The 15,444-nt window shown below is 41.6% G+C and overlaps 1 long non-coding RNA gene across 1 annotated transcript in view; it reads right to left on the reverse strand.

Annotated features, from left to right (window-relative positions):
- Positions 1 to 15,444, reverse strand: part of LOC134347670 (uncharacterized) — a 56,178-nt gene that overhangs the window by 11,925 nt on the left and 28,809 nt on the right. The window lies entirely within an intron of this gene.

The raw sequence follows: 15,444 nt of genomic DNA on the forward strand, positions 1-15,444 counted from the left end.
TTTAGTTTTTTTGGCAAATGACTCGCGTGTGCAACAGTTTTCAAATGCTTCTTTCATCTTCTGGAACTGAGTAATACGATAAGTAGCCTTTTCAGGGTGTCTTTTACAGAAGGGTTCCTGCAAACTTGATGGTTTCATGGCTTCATTATACAGTACAATATTACGAATAAGACATATAGGGCAGAATAAAACCATACTCCAGGTATGTAACATTGTATTGACACACTTTCTGTGGTTTCTGTTTCTTAGCAGGATTAGAATTCAAGACTTGACTGCTTTCATACTCATAGAGATCACACTGTACGTACTTATCCATCATTAACGGGACTAAATTAAAATTAAAAATTAACACAAAATGGGAATGCCTATCAGATGTTGATGATAGCAGTGAGTTGAACACGGATAGAATGATGGTAGAGGCACACAAAGAAACGAAGAAGCAAAGATGAAGAGGATCGCAGCAGTGAAAATTACATTGACAAGGATTCAGATTGGAATCTGAATGTTACTCGGGATAGAGCTGGTGTTCTGCAAGCTCCCCTTATAGTATAAAGTTTATACTATACTAGTTAGCGTGATTGACCAATCATGTAAGGTCTCATAATCCTCAAAGATGGTTCATGACCACATAAATGAAGCCGAGGTCACTTTGAACACCTCATAGGGAATCCTCGGGGTTGGCAGGCTCACTGATTGGCTCTATTTCACCGTCTGGTTCTGGCCAGCGCTGTATCATTGTGTCATCTGTTTTCCGTAGATCTGTAGAGAAAGTTGAGAGGGTGTACTTGACTTACCAACTGTTAAATTGCATGAACTCGTTCCGTGCCGCGAGTCAAGGGGAACTGTTGGGCACCTGGTTACTAATTCATGCATCCCCAATAATGTCAATAAGGTTGAGTTTCAGATACAGTGTGATGACGAGTACTCACAACCTGGAGATCTATGGTTCTTCCTGTGTTCCAGTGCCTCATCCTTTTTTTCGGAAGCACCTGCTTTACTAGCTGTTGGTCAGGTCTCATGCCTCATGTTAGGGTGCCATTTACCGATCCCCCTCTCTCAACAACTTCTATTTCTCCTAATGCCCTCTTAGGACATGTAACTGTGCCCTGGGGGGGGGGTGGTATTGGGAATCACTGCTCTAGCTATATATTCAACTGATATATCCTGCTAATTTTGCACTGACTGGGATGTAGAACGAGTAATAATCCTGAGATTACAGCCTTTGCCTAACCTGAAATAAGACTTAGTAATTCTAACACTTCCTTGTACCTTTCAGCTACATTCTTTCTGTCAAATTATATACCGTTCGTTTATTTTTTCTACTGTTTCAGTTAATGGCATTTGCAGCTGCAGTACATATAATTTACACTTGTTGGAAAAAAATTGAAAATGTTACTGCCTTCATACTGTTTTTTGACAAGGTACTGAAAATTAAACTTTCCCCATTTGTTAAGCAACTTTTCTGATTTGACAACTAAACCCAGGGCCTGATGCTCCTATACTTTTAACTTGAATTTGCATATTATTGTGAACTTTTTCTTCAGTTGTCCCTTGGGGTAGTTCTAAAGCCTGAATGCACAGACTAGTGCATGTACAGTACACATGTAGGCAGAGTGTGCACCGATGACAGTGCAGCATAATCAGGAGCAAGCTGGCCGGTGGAGTAGAAGCATCAGCACAGGACTTCGAGGCAAATAGTCCCGAGATCAAATCCAGCCGGCTCCTTGCACGCTTTCAGTCCTTACTGGGCTGAATTGAGCATCAAGCTAGCAACTCAGCCTTGTAAAAAATCAGTAAAATGCTACGGAAACAGCAAAAAATATGCCACCCAATACACGAAAATGAGCAAATAAATAATGATGAGCTACAATAACATCACAACCACTGAGGTCTCATTGCTTTTGACATGTCCTTCCTGAGTGACACTCAACGTAACCTGCAGTAATGAAGTAAGCCGTGCCATTTAGTATGCTATGGAGCTTGTCTTCTTAAATTTATTATCTCTTGCCATTTTCCTTCATGCCAGCGGAGGCATCATAATCATGATAAACCGCAAGGGAAATTTGCTTTTCTCGTACCTTTGACAATGTGCTAGAAATAACTTGGAGAGAGCTTCATTCCAGTTGTTGCAAAGGCCATCGTGGCTTCATTTCTTTTAACAATGCTCACCATCACAAAAATAGGAACAACAATCAATTATGTTATAAAAATAATCACAGAAAAAGATAGCATAGATGCCGGTACAGTAATTCAGATCCATGCCTTGTCTTCCCCTTTTATATAACTTCATTGAGTTTATTTTAGTTATACCTCATAAATCAGTTTAATAGGCTCTTATTATGGTTGGCATTGTCTTGCTATCCAGATTTTTTTGATTCAATCTTCCAGGCCTTATTTTTACCAAATTTGGAGTATGCACAACAAGATTGATTTCATACAAACATCTAAATATACGTCTGGATAAAACAATGCATCTATAAAAAGATGTTGTGAGCTCTCTCTCTAACTGCTGGACATCCTAAAGACTACTCTTCAATTTCATATTCTACTCAAACTCAGGAATGTTGCAAAAGGGAAATCAAAAACAGCTGTCTACTTGCAGTTGACGTCAATATGTACAGCCCATTCGTCAAAGCTAATATTAGCTGCTCTTGTTTCCACTGGGAAAGAACTCCTTAATTCTGTTGCCAATTTACATTTCCAGGCTTATTTCCACGCTTCTGGTCTCTCAGAAGTTATTATTATCTAACTATTCACTTATTGATGACATCCCATGATGGGATGTTTTGCAAGTAATAGAGAAATAAACATGTCATGGTTCAGGAATAGTTCTCTGTCTTGGATGTGGAGTGCAAATTGCTTGCAGACAAATACTTCATGCTATCCAGAAGCAGTTATAGCATTATTAAACTGTTGTAATGAAAGGTTGAGGTTAAGCTTAGAAGTACAAGTTAGGATTTTAGAGGGAAATAATGAGAATCTAAAAATATTTGTGGTATATGTGAACTGTTTGCTTGTCGTGGCTCAAATTAAACTGTGACTGCTCTGTATAACATGAAAACATTACCACTAAGTATATCTTTTTTCTTGTTTAAGTCTTGCCTCAGTGACAGAAGGCTAAAAAATTATTTTTAAATGATGTTGTCCAAGGTCTATAGTTCTATATAAGCTGTAAATTAATGGATGATAATGGATAGAACACAGAATTTCTTTAAATGCTTACTGCCAACATTTTACCGTAATAATTTATTAATCAACAGGAACAATCAATTACTCTTTTATATAACGATGTCTAAGAAATTGATGTAAATCCAGTTTTCAATTGCGTTAGTTTTGACAGAGCAGTAAATAGATTGTGGTAAAAACAGGTACTTTAATCAAATCTGACTGCTTGTTCATCCTCAAAGGTTATCCATGTTAAATTAAACTAACCATTCTGGATAGTTATTATGGAATCCATAACGGAAGTAGAACTCACTGGTGTTGCCAGAAGAATCAAGAAATATACAATTCCGAGAAAATCTGCATGGATAATTTCACCCACCAAAACTAAATGATTCTACAACCTAGGGACTCAGTCTCAAGGAGCTACAACTCATGTTGTTAGTGTTGGTTGACTGTCATTTCCAATGATGACGCAGGAGGAGTTTCATAGTGAGAAAGCCATCTTTGTATAATCGGTATAATCTGACAGTTTTGTATAATCATGTATAATCTGACAGCTTCCTTCACCGGAAAACTCTCACAAAGTACGTGATTGTGTCATTACAATGCTGCTAAACGCCACCAGCTTGCAACGGGTCACTGCAAAAGCTTGGGTATCCAACATGTGCCAGATGGGGTAGGTACCAGCTAATCCAATGCCAGCAAGGGGGCTAGCACAGCTGCAGAGGGCAAATATCCGTTTTCTCTTGCGGTTCCAAACCTTCCACATGCCGAATGGACATCCTTTCCTCAGACTCAGCCAGCTTGGCCAGTAGGATAATACTCTCCCAATTTGACATGTTCCTAAAACTCAAGTTCCAAGTTCAGTTTATTGTCATTCAACCGTACACATGTACACCACCAAATGAAACAAAGTTTCTCCGAACCAAGATGCACACCCCAGTACTTATAACTCATATATGCAACACATAAAGTAATGTTACCAGAAATAAATGAACAAGCAATAAGGTGCATAGATGACATAAAATAAAACGTAAACAGTCTAAAGCTACTGGAACTTCATACGTGATGTGTCCTGGATGGTGACAGGGAGTTCAGTAGTCTTACAGCCTGGGGGAAGAAGCTGTTTCCCATCCCAACAGTTCTTGTCTTAATGCTTTGGTACCTCCTGCCTAATAGTAGGGGCTCAAAGAGATTGTTGGAAGGATGGAAGAGATCATGTGTATGCAGTGCTCTGGATAAATATCTCTGATGGGTGGATGAAGGACTCCAATTATTCTCTCAGCTGTCCTTGCAATCCTTTGCAGGGACATGTGATCAGATGTCTTGCAATTCTCTTACCAGGCCCCTTTTGGTAAGTTAGTGGTGCGTTTGCTCACAGCGGCTTTTACAAGGTCAACCAAAGATGTTATTGTTCCTTCTAAACATATTTTTTTACGAACTCAAGACCCATCTGGACATTAAGTATTTAAAGTACTGCAGGTCTAAAGCAGTTGCTCTTGGTGGAGAAACTGAAGGAGCTGGGTTTGTTGCGGATCGAGCTGCTGTCTGCATCAGAAGGGTGTCGGAGGCACTGGTGCAGGAACGAGACATGCAGTCTGACAGCGAGTGATCATCTTAGCTGCTTTTCTATTAATTGCAAGATCTTGTTGGACATTTTTAATGTGGAATGCTGCCAAGTCCAATTGACTGATTTATTGGCAGACACCGGGGGCAGATGAGAACAGTGGGGGGAGGGTCTTAGTGCTGCATTGACTTGATGTAGCAAGGACTAGGCCTGAATCTGCAGTGTCGCCTGTTTACAGCTACCCGGGAGAGAGGCGTCAGTGTTCACCAACTCTGGAGGCAGCTGGGTGCAGCATCTAAACTAGAGCTGGTGCTACTCCCTAGTGTTCACTCGACAGAACACAAGGTATATTGTGTTCAACTGCAGATTTCTGTGACATTCATAGACTCAGGGTCTTGAACGATATATTTTGTGTGACTGTATTTTACTGATGTCTATGAACTTGCTACCTTCTAAGTGCTACATATGATTTCCATCTACCTGTTTCACCTATCACCTTCCAGCTAGCTCCCTTCTCCTCCCCCCACCCCTTTATGACAATTACACTTGGACTATGAACTATGAATTATGAGGTTAATGTCAATGGTGTTCCTGTAAAAATTGGTTAGAATGGTTGGGGGTGGTGGGGGGGGAGGGTTCTTGCTCACCTTGGTCTCCTCAGGAATTGGAGACGCTGCTGTGCTTTCTTTACCAAAGTGGTGGTGTCAAGGGATCAGGTGAGATCATCCTTTAATAAAGCAAATTAAGGATTGATTTTGTGTCTTGTGCTCAAGACTGAGTCTAGTGCCTCCATCATTGACTCTGATATTGACAGGATGTTTTGTAGTATGACCTGCTAAATTCACAAATAAAGCTAATCAGTTTAATCTCCTTAAAATTCTTTTAGAGGGCAGTTACGCATGAACCACTTTGCTTTGGCTGTATCACTAGGTAGAGAATCAGGGTAGGTAATGATTGAAGATTTCTGTCTCTGAAATACATTGTTAAACCTAATTGTTTTTCAGCTGACAATTTCATGGCTACTAATCCTACAGAGCGATTTAATTTGATATTAAATTAACTGTTTAAAACCATATTCTGTTGAGATTTTAAATCTGTGTCCAGATTATTGTTTAATCTTGGTGCAGCAACATATCTACCATAATGCTGAAGCAATAATTAATAGTTGATACGTTAATGACTTTTTTGAGTTTTAGAATGGTATTTGATAATCAAGTAACTAAAAGAAAAAAACTTAACATAGTCCGTCCTTGAACTTGAATCGTTGAACTACACTAACTACTATCTCCCAATTTGTCAAGGTATCTGATTTCTTGCTGCAGCTTGCGGCTTGTCTTGACCAGTAATCTTTTTGCTTGCATCATCATTAAATATCTTAACTTCTCCATCATAGAAAGTGTCGAGAAAGGGAACGGAACATATTTTATGTGTTTGGGAGTGTATGGAAAATGCAAGAAATCCAATGGAATAATTAGGTGTGATTTTTATCCAGTATTTTCATTAGCACTGCTGCGCATGGAGTAAAACTTTTTCAGTGACCAGACAATGCAGTTCCAACTCCTGAAACATTCTGTTCTTGTTCCCACTGTGGATATCCAACAGCGCTTTAAGAATGTCAGATCCGTGCCAAATAAAAAATCATGAGAGATCAAACAGATCAGGAAAGAGGCTGCGAATAGTTCTAATCATTACACTTAGCAGAACTTCTAGTGCAGAAACAGATGGGAAGATAGACAGGGAATGAAGACCAATAAACTTGACTAGAATAGATGGCTTGAAGCTGAGGATCTTGAAAGGTACAAAATGCAACGAGTGCAATTTTCCGAAGTTTTACTGAAAAGGTACCACAAGTTTGGAAAATCATACATGTAACACACGCATTCAGGGAAAGGAACTGGACAGAAACAAAGAAGTTAAAGGCTAATTAGACTAAGATCTATCATTGGGAAAGGCAAATTACAAGCTACTGGAGGAAATCAGCATGACAGGCAGCATCTATGGACATAGGCTGACATCCCATTCGTGGTCTCAAACTTCACAAAAGCAACCAGGATAGCTCGCCTGTCTAGATGCAGAATTTTGACCCAAAACAACAGCAATTCCGCTCCATAACCACAACACCACCCTCCCACCCCCACACAGATGCTGCTCAGCCCAGAGTTCCCCCACCAGATTGTTTGTTGCTTTTGATTCCAGCATCTGTGGTCTCTTGTGTCCCCAAGATACTTAGCTGTTCATTCTTAATTCAGAAAGTAAGTGGTTACTAGGATGTATCTTCTAGGGTCAGGAAGCACAGTTCCTTCTTTCAGCACACACTTCCTTCTGTTGTACTTTTCTCACTGATTAGAATCATCTCCCTCCTTCACTCCACCTGAGCTGCATTCAGACAAACATTTGTCACTGTTCGCTAGCTGCCATCAACTCTAATCACCTATGCTGAACATCTACAACCTATTCTTTGCAAATCAGTCCCCAAAGGCTGCCTTGAGGCTAAAGATTTCACATTGTGACCTTGAAAGAAAGTTGTTCTTTTCTGACTTTACATTTGGCTTATGGACAGTTCTCAGGGACTCTTACAAAACCGGGAACCCCAGCATTCAGAAGAGAAGTTAATTGGCTGTGGTCAATGTGATTGAGTGCTACTTCATTAGCATTGTCTTCCTCAAACTCACTTGCAATGTGATGAAACAGACCACAATTATTTTACATTTTACCACAGCTTGCTAAATCTCTGTAATTGGAATTAATGTGATTTTTTAAAACTGCATTTGTCCTCCAAATGCCAGTAATTATTACCTAGAGGTAAAGAGTTGTAAAAGATGAAAAAGATCTTTCATGTTTTAATGCTTGATATTGATTTTTAGTATGAACTATTAAGGATCAAATAAATAAAGGCATCCATTAGTCTTACGAGACCATGGATCTGCGCCTGGAAAGTCTTCACTCTCCAGGGTGCAGGCCTGGGAAAGGTTGTATGGAAGACCTGCAGTTGTCCGTGCTGCAAGTCTCCCCTCTCCATGACACTGATATTGTCCAAGAGGAGGCATTAGGATCCATACAGCTTGGCACCAGTGTCTTCGCAGAGCACTGTGTGATTAAGTGCCTTGCTCAAAGACACCATATACTGGTTGCCGTTTGTCCATTGCACTGGGTCGTTAGCCTTGTATCCGACCGGCTGGGAAGCTCTTCCGCCTCCCCACCCCCCCCCCCGCCTCCCCCCTGCTCCAGGCTTCCCTGGGGGTATCTTTCCATTCTTTGAACTTGCATTCTTGCATACTCCTTTACAGGAGCTGTGGTTAGGGCTGCTAACCCACCCTGCACTGATTTGCTGTCTTTCCAGGCTGTCAACCAGACTCTTGGTAGTCACTGGTGTCCCAGGAGGTAGTTCTTACAGAAACATCTGCATGATGCTAAGCTAGGGCACATCATCAGTGATGTTACCTGGGGTCGTCAGGTGGTTCAGGTCTTTCAACATCATACTGCGACAATATACAGTAGATGTAACAGGGCATTATTTGGCAAATGCAGCATTGTCAATGAATTGGAGGTGGAACACTTAAATCAGAGAAAGCATCTTTTGTACAGCAGGCCAAATCAAAGTCAGCCTCTACTTCCTTAGAAGTTTGCAAAGATTTGGAATGACATCTAAAACTTCAACAAACTTCTATAGGTGCGTGGTGCAACGTAAATTGAATGTCTGCATCACAGAATGGTATGGAAACATCAACACCGTTGAATTGAAAATCCAACAAAAAGTAGTGGATACTGCACAGTCCACCACGGGTAAAGTCATCCCCATCACTGAGCTCACCTACATGGAGTGCTGTCACAGGAAAGTGGCATCCATCATCAGAGACCCCTACCACCAAGATCATGCTCGCTTCTCTTTCCTGCCATCAGGAAGAAGGTAGAGGAGCCCTAGAACTCACACCACCAGGTTCAGGAACAGTTATTACCCCTCATCTGTCAGGTTCAGGAACAGTTATTACCCCTCAGCTGTCAGGTTCTTGAACCAGACGGGGTAACTTCGCTTGCCGCATCACTGAACTGTTCCCATAACCTATGGACCTACTTTAAGGGACTCTTCATCTCATGTTCCTGATATTTATTCCTTTTTTTTAATTCATTTTCTGTATTTGCACAGTTTGTTCTCTTTTGCACACTGGTTGTCCACCCATTTGGTGTAGTCTTCCGTTGATTCTGTTATGGTTATTGGATTAATTGAGTTTGCCTGCAAGAAAATGAATCTCAAGGTTGTATATTGTGACATATATGTTCTTTGATAATAAATTTACTTTAAACTTTGAACTTAAAGAGCAGTGGGAACAGAAACAAGAAGAGCTTCTTCCAATAAAAGAAGATTTTCTTTGAGAAAAGTGCCACACTCTGGAGGACGGATGCATACGTATCATAGAATCAATCATTATTCCTTCCAGGAATGTAATCCCCAAGGCTGACTGACAGGGGAATTGCCTATTCCTGCACACTATGACTACTATAGCATTGTCACTGTACGCAGCCAATTACCGTTTGCTTTCCTGTTGTTCATTACTGAACAAGAAAGTTGGTCAAGTGAAACAGAATTATTTCTGTTCATAAGCAATGTCCTCCAAATAAATGTATGCGATTGGTGAGTATTTTGTGTGGCTGTCATTAAGTGGCAAAGCTAGCAGAAGCCCACTTCCATTTCCTTGACCTACTGAATAAAGATTAGGGAAGCTAAGTGAGTGAAGTCATGAAACTGGATGAATTATTTGCGTGGACATATGGTAGTAAAATTGTATCCTCGTCGTTCAGAACCTGAGGGCATGTCTGGCAGTTCCCCTTTTGTCCTTTGAAAAAATGGTCGATGTATAAATCTTTTGACAGATGTTTGCTCTGATATTGACTGTGATATGGGATTAGACTTTCAGGAGAGCAGTGTAATTATATTCCTTCTAGCAGTCATTGTTTGGAGATGAGATGTGAGCCCAGTTAAGAAGTGATGCTTTATTGACTATCTTCTGCTAATCTTCCAGGCTTTTGAATGCAGTAAAATCTGTATCCTATTCCATTTACAGTCTATTAAAGTTTATTGATTTTCAAAAGGCATAGTTAATCATAAATGTTCAATCCCAGTGTTTCCAAAACTAACATGATACTGAAACTAACTATTCTCCCCACAACATGTATTACCGATGATTGGCATCGTTTCCTCTGTTAAAACGCAAAGCAGAAAAATGTCCAGCCCCAGCACTTACACACAGATCCCTTTTCAATAGTCTTTCAGTGCGGTTAATGGATCTGTGGGATATGCCATGTATATTGATAGCTAACATTGACCTCTGCTGTGAATACAATATAATCTTTGTTTAAATACCATTTATTAACTAAAGATTGCCATCAATGTTCTAATTGGGATACATAAAGAGCCAATGCCAGAGGGGAAACAAGCTGTTCCCACTCAGCCTCCTCTGCAGAGTTTCATACGTAGACCCCTGTAGCATGTATTTAGTTAAGGTTAATAGGCTTTCTGTGATTTAGTTTCCTTTTCTGAACAGATCTTGCAGCAATGCCACATTAATTGAGATCATTAGGACTCACTAACAATTTGGCAATGTTAAATGTTGATCTAGAATGTTTTTGTGTGTATTTAACTGTAATCATTGAAAACCTTTGCAAACCATAAATGTCGGAATATGCATTATCTGCTCATCGAGGTGGGGCTTGGACGAGGGGTCTTTGGAACTGTGCACCTAAGTATGTTTACAAGATATTACTGTAACATGACACGCCATCAGTTATGATTTAATAATATCTTGTGCTATTATTTGTAAATTCAAAAGCTAGCTTCCTGAGCTCTGTTGGTGCCTTGGACAGTCAGTGTGCCATCGAGATGCTCCATAGATGGAGGATAGCTCAGTGCTGAGTTATTTAACCTCACCATAGTGACACTAGAGATACTACAGCATATTGTCCCTGAGGTGATAGAGAAACGAGTAAACAAGGTGCCACACTTTGTTTATGTCATGAACTGCTCGTTGAATGAGAGCAGGATGGGTGTGACAGTGTTTGCCTGATTCTAAAACATCCATCCATTCTCAGCTTCAGTGGGAAGCCAATCTACAGTTGAAGATCAAACAAACATTATACATCCTGCTCAATTTTCCTTTCTGCTGACTTCAGTGCTACTGAAACACACTCCATATTCTCATCACCTGGGGACACTACCACAGTATTTTCATGGCTGCTCTCCGATCTTCTGCTCTAGATAAGCTTCAGTTTATTTCGAACTCTGGGGGCCTGATCCTGATTTACATGGAGTCACACTGTGTTATTGATTCACATTGACCCTTGATCCAGCAACAATGCTTTCACCCTTCAATGCAAACTCGTCTATATTAGATAGGTAGATACTTCATTGACCCCAAAGGAAATTGTAGTGTCACAGTAGCATTACAAGTGCAGACACACAACTCAAAGCTGCACGTACTGTGGCCTGCCAGTCAGGTAGTCCGTTATCCTGGATAAAATGGAAATGCCAACCTGCATTGAACGGAGCTTTCCCCCAGCAATTTCACCATGCCCTATTTCTATCTACCTCAAGCTGAGAAAATTCAAACTTCAAGATTAAGTAAATTTATTCTCAAAGTATCACCATATACAGCCCTGAGATTCAGTTTCTTGCGGGTACACTCAGTAAATCCAAGAATCGTAATAGAGTCAATGAAAGACTGCACCCAATAGGGCAGACAAACAACCAATATGTAAAGGCCAACAAACTGCAAATATAAAAGAGAAAATAAGAATAATACATAACAAGAAATACATTTTCAAAACAGAAGATGGAGTCCTTGAATGTGAGTCCATAGTTTGTGGAAACAGTTCAGTGATGAGGCAAGTGAAGTTGAATGAAGTTACCCCCCACTGGTTCAAGAGCTTGATGGTTGAAGGTAATAACTGTTCATGACTCTGGCAGTTTGAGTCCTGAGGCTCCTGTGCTTTCTTGCTGATGGCAGAAGTGAGAAGAGAGCATAAGCTGGTTGGCGGGGGTCCCTGATGATGGATGCTGCTTTCCTGCGACAGCGCTCCGAGTAGAAGTGCTCAGTGGTGGGAGGTCTTTACCTGTGTTGGACTGGGCCATATCCACTACTTTTTGTAGGATTTTCCATTCAAGGTTATTGGTGTTTTCATACCAGGCTGTGATGCAACCAGTCAATATACTCTCCACTACACATCTATAGAACTTTATCGAAGTTTATCAAAGTTCTAGATGTCATGTCAAATACTTACAAACTTCTAAAGAAGTTAAGGCACTGTTGCGCTTTCTTCATAATTACATTTATGTGCAGGGCCCAGGACAGGTCCTCTGAAATTATAACACCAAGAAACCTGGAATATCTCACTATTATGTGCTGGCTGTTTTACCTGCTATGGGAGATTTCAAAGGTCATTTTGGTAGCGTGTACATTTCACCTTAGGCTAATGTCAAACAGGCTCGAGGTGAACTGAGCGATGTAATCAACAGACATGAAACAGCATATCCTGATGCCTTCCCCATCTTTTTGGGGGATTGTAAGCAGGCCAGCTCAATAAAGCCACTAAATAATTATTTTATCAACAAATCACCTACAGTACCAGAGGAAGTAACGCACTGGACCACTGTTACACTAAGTTCAAGAGTGCCTACTGTTCTATTCCATCCTGAGTGTAGGCAGCGACTAAAGACTGCAGCACCAGTAGTGAAGACCAAGAAGGCACGGACAAGGGAGGCACAGGAGCGCTTACAGCGCTGCCTTGAATCAGAGGACTGGACTGTGTTCAGGGAGTCACCTTCGAGCCTGGGTGAGTGTGCCACAGTGGTCACCGACTTCATTAAAACCTGTGTGGATGAGTGTGTGCCTACAAAAACTGACTGTACATTCCCAAACCAAAAGCCATGGATGAACCAGGAGGTTCAGAGTCTGCTGAGGGCTAGGCCTGTGGCCTTTGAGCCTGGCAATCCAGGTCTAATAAGAAAATGGGGTACAACTTGCAGAAGGCTATTTTAAGAGCCAAGAAACAATTCCAGGAGAGGTTAGAGGTAACATCGGATACACGTCAACGCTGGCAGCGTTTGCAGGCCATTAGCTCCTACAAAACAAAACCCAACATCATGAATGGCAAAAATACTTCACTACCAGATGAGCTTAATGCCGTTCACGCTCACTTTGAAAGGGAGAATAGTACCACAGCTCTGGGGATCCCTGCAGCATCCAATAACGGGCCCTGCGATCTCTGTCTTGGAGGCTGACGTCAGGCTGTCTTTCAAGAGGGTGAACCTCACAAGGTAGCAGGGCCCAATGGAGTACCTTGGAAGGCTCTGAAAACTTGTGCCAACCAACTGGCGGGGATATTCAAAGACATTTTTAATCTCTCACTGCTACAGTTGGAAGTTCTCACCTGCTTCAAAAGGGCAAAAATTATGCCAGTGCCCAGGAAGAGCAGTGTGAGCTGTCTCAATGGCTATCATCTAGTAGCACTCACATCTACGGTGATGAAATGCTTTCAGAGGTTAGTCAACACCTGTCTCAGGAAGGACTTGGACCCATTGTAATCTGCCTATTGCCACAACAGGCCTACAGCAGACACGATCTCAGTGGCTCTGGATGCAGGCTTTGATCGCCTGGACAATGCAGATACCTATATCAGGATGCTGTTTATTGTTTATTGACTATAACTCAACATTTAACACCATCATTCCTACAGTCCTGATCGAAAAGCTACAGAACCCCGACCTTTGTACCTCCTTCCGCAGCTGGATCCTCAGCTCTCTAAGCAGAAGACCACAATTTGTGCAGATTGGAAATAACATCTCCACCTCGCTGACAATCAACACTGGTGCACCACAGGAGTGTGTGCTTAGCTCACTGCTCTACTCTCTACACCCATGACTGTGTGACTAGGCATAGCTCAAATGCCATCTATAAACTTGTTGATGATAAAATCACAGTTCGCAGAATTTTCGATGGTGTCAAAAGGGCATACAGGAGCAAGATATACCATTTAGTTGAGTGGTGCAAGTAAAACAACATTGCATTCAATGTCAGCAAGATCCAAGAGCTGATTGGAGACTTCAGGAAGGGTAAGACAAGAGAACACAAACCAATCCTCATAGAGGTATCAGAATTAGAAAGGGTAAGCAATTTCAAGTTCATAGGTGTCAATTTCTCTGAGGACCTAACTTGACACAACATATTGATGCAGCTATAAAGTGGGCAAGACATCGGCTACATTTTATTAGGAGTCTAAGGAGATTTCGTTTGTCAACTAAAACACTTGAAAACTTCTACACATGTATCATGAAGAGCACTCTGATTGGCTGCATCACTGTCTGGTATGGGGGCGGTGGGGCTCTATCACGGGTGCCTACCTCTGTTGTATCCAAGACATCTTCAAGGTGCGGTGTACAACATTAAAGATCCCCACCCCGGACATGCCCTGTTCATGTTGTTACCATTGGGACGGAGGTACAGAAGCCTGAAGGCACACACAGTGAAGGAACTGGATTACAGGTAGTCGGATTAGTGAAGGTCAACTGTATATATAATGTAAGAGAGGGAAAACTCCAATTTCAAACCTCCGCTACCTTATGGCCATACCCGCTCATGGGAAAGGCTTCAAGAGTAAACCCTGAGGACAAATCCGGAGCTGCAGTCCCTAACGCAGTCCGTTGTTGCCTCCAACTTCATTCTGGCAACTCCTGCGATGACACTGGTGCCAAGTTGTATCGACCCTTGCCCTTCCCTTGGACAAAATCGGTGTCGTGGAGAGGGGAGACTTGCTGCATGGGCAGCTGCCGGTCTTCCATACAACCTTGCCCAGGCCTGCGTCCTGGAGAATCCAGGCGCAGATCCATGGTCTCGTGAGACTAATGGATGCCACCACATATAATGTAACTCAACTTTTTTCTCCATATTTATTTATCATGTACCGCAGCTGTAAAGTTAACAAATTTCTCAACATATGCCGGTGATATCAAATCTGATTTTGATTCCGATTTGAAGTTGCTGACCCTCTCCACCTTTGATTCCCCAATGAGGACTGGCTGACAGATCTCCGGTTTCCTCCTCCTGAAGTCAATAATCAGCTCCTTGGTCTTGCGCACATTGAGTAAGAGGTTGTTATTGGGGCTCCACTCAGCCAGATTTTCAATCTCCCTCCCTTATGCTGATTTGTCATGACCTTTGATTCGACCAAAGACAGTAGTGTTGTAAACAAACTTAAGTATGACATTGGAGCTGTGCTTAGCCATACGGTCGTAAGTATAAAGCGAATAGAACAGGAAGGCTAAGCACACAACCTTGTCTTTACCAGCAGAAGAAGGGTGGTGAGGCATCAGGTGTATGTCTCAGAATGCAGAATAGCCACCTTTCTTGTAGAACACTACCTATATACCTGCCCAGCTAAGCTTTAGGTTCGTGAAGATTCCAGTTTCCAGTGAAGGTCGTAAATGTGATCATTGTTGCAGAGGAGTCCAAGATGTTCATTAAGATTCTGTTGTTATGATTATACCAAGTTGTTGCTTGATAAGTCTGATGCACAGCACTCCTAATTTTAACACCTACAAGTTTGCTAATAAGGAGGCTTGAGCTATATTCACAGCAGGAGTCAACGTTCAGTAATGGATTGTGCTATGCGAGTCTTTGGCATGAGTAAATCTGGTGTGTACACCTATACAAGGTGGGCTTTGC

This window comes from Mobula hypostoma, chromosome 6 (genome assembly GCF_963921235.1).
Source record: "Mobula hypostoma chromosome 6, sMobHyp1.1, whole genome shotgun sequence".
Classification (NCBI taxonomy): Eukaryota; Metazoa; Chordata; class Chondrichthyes; order Myliobatiformes; family Myliobatidae; genus Mobula; species Mobula hypostoma.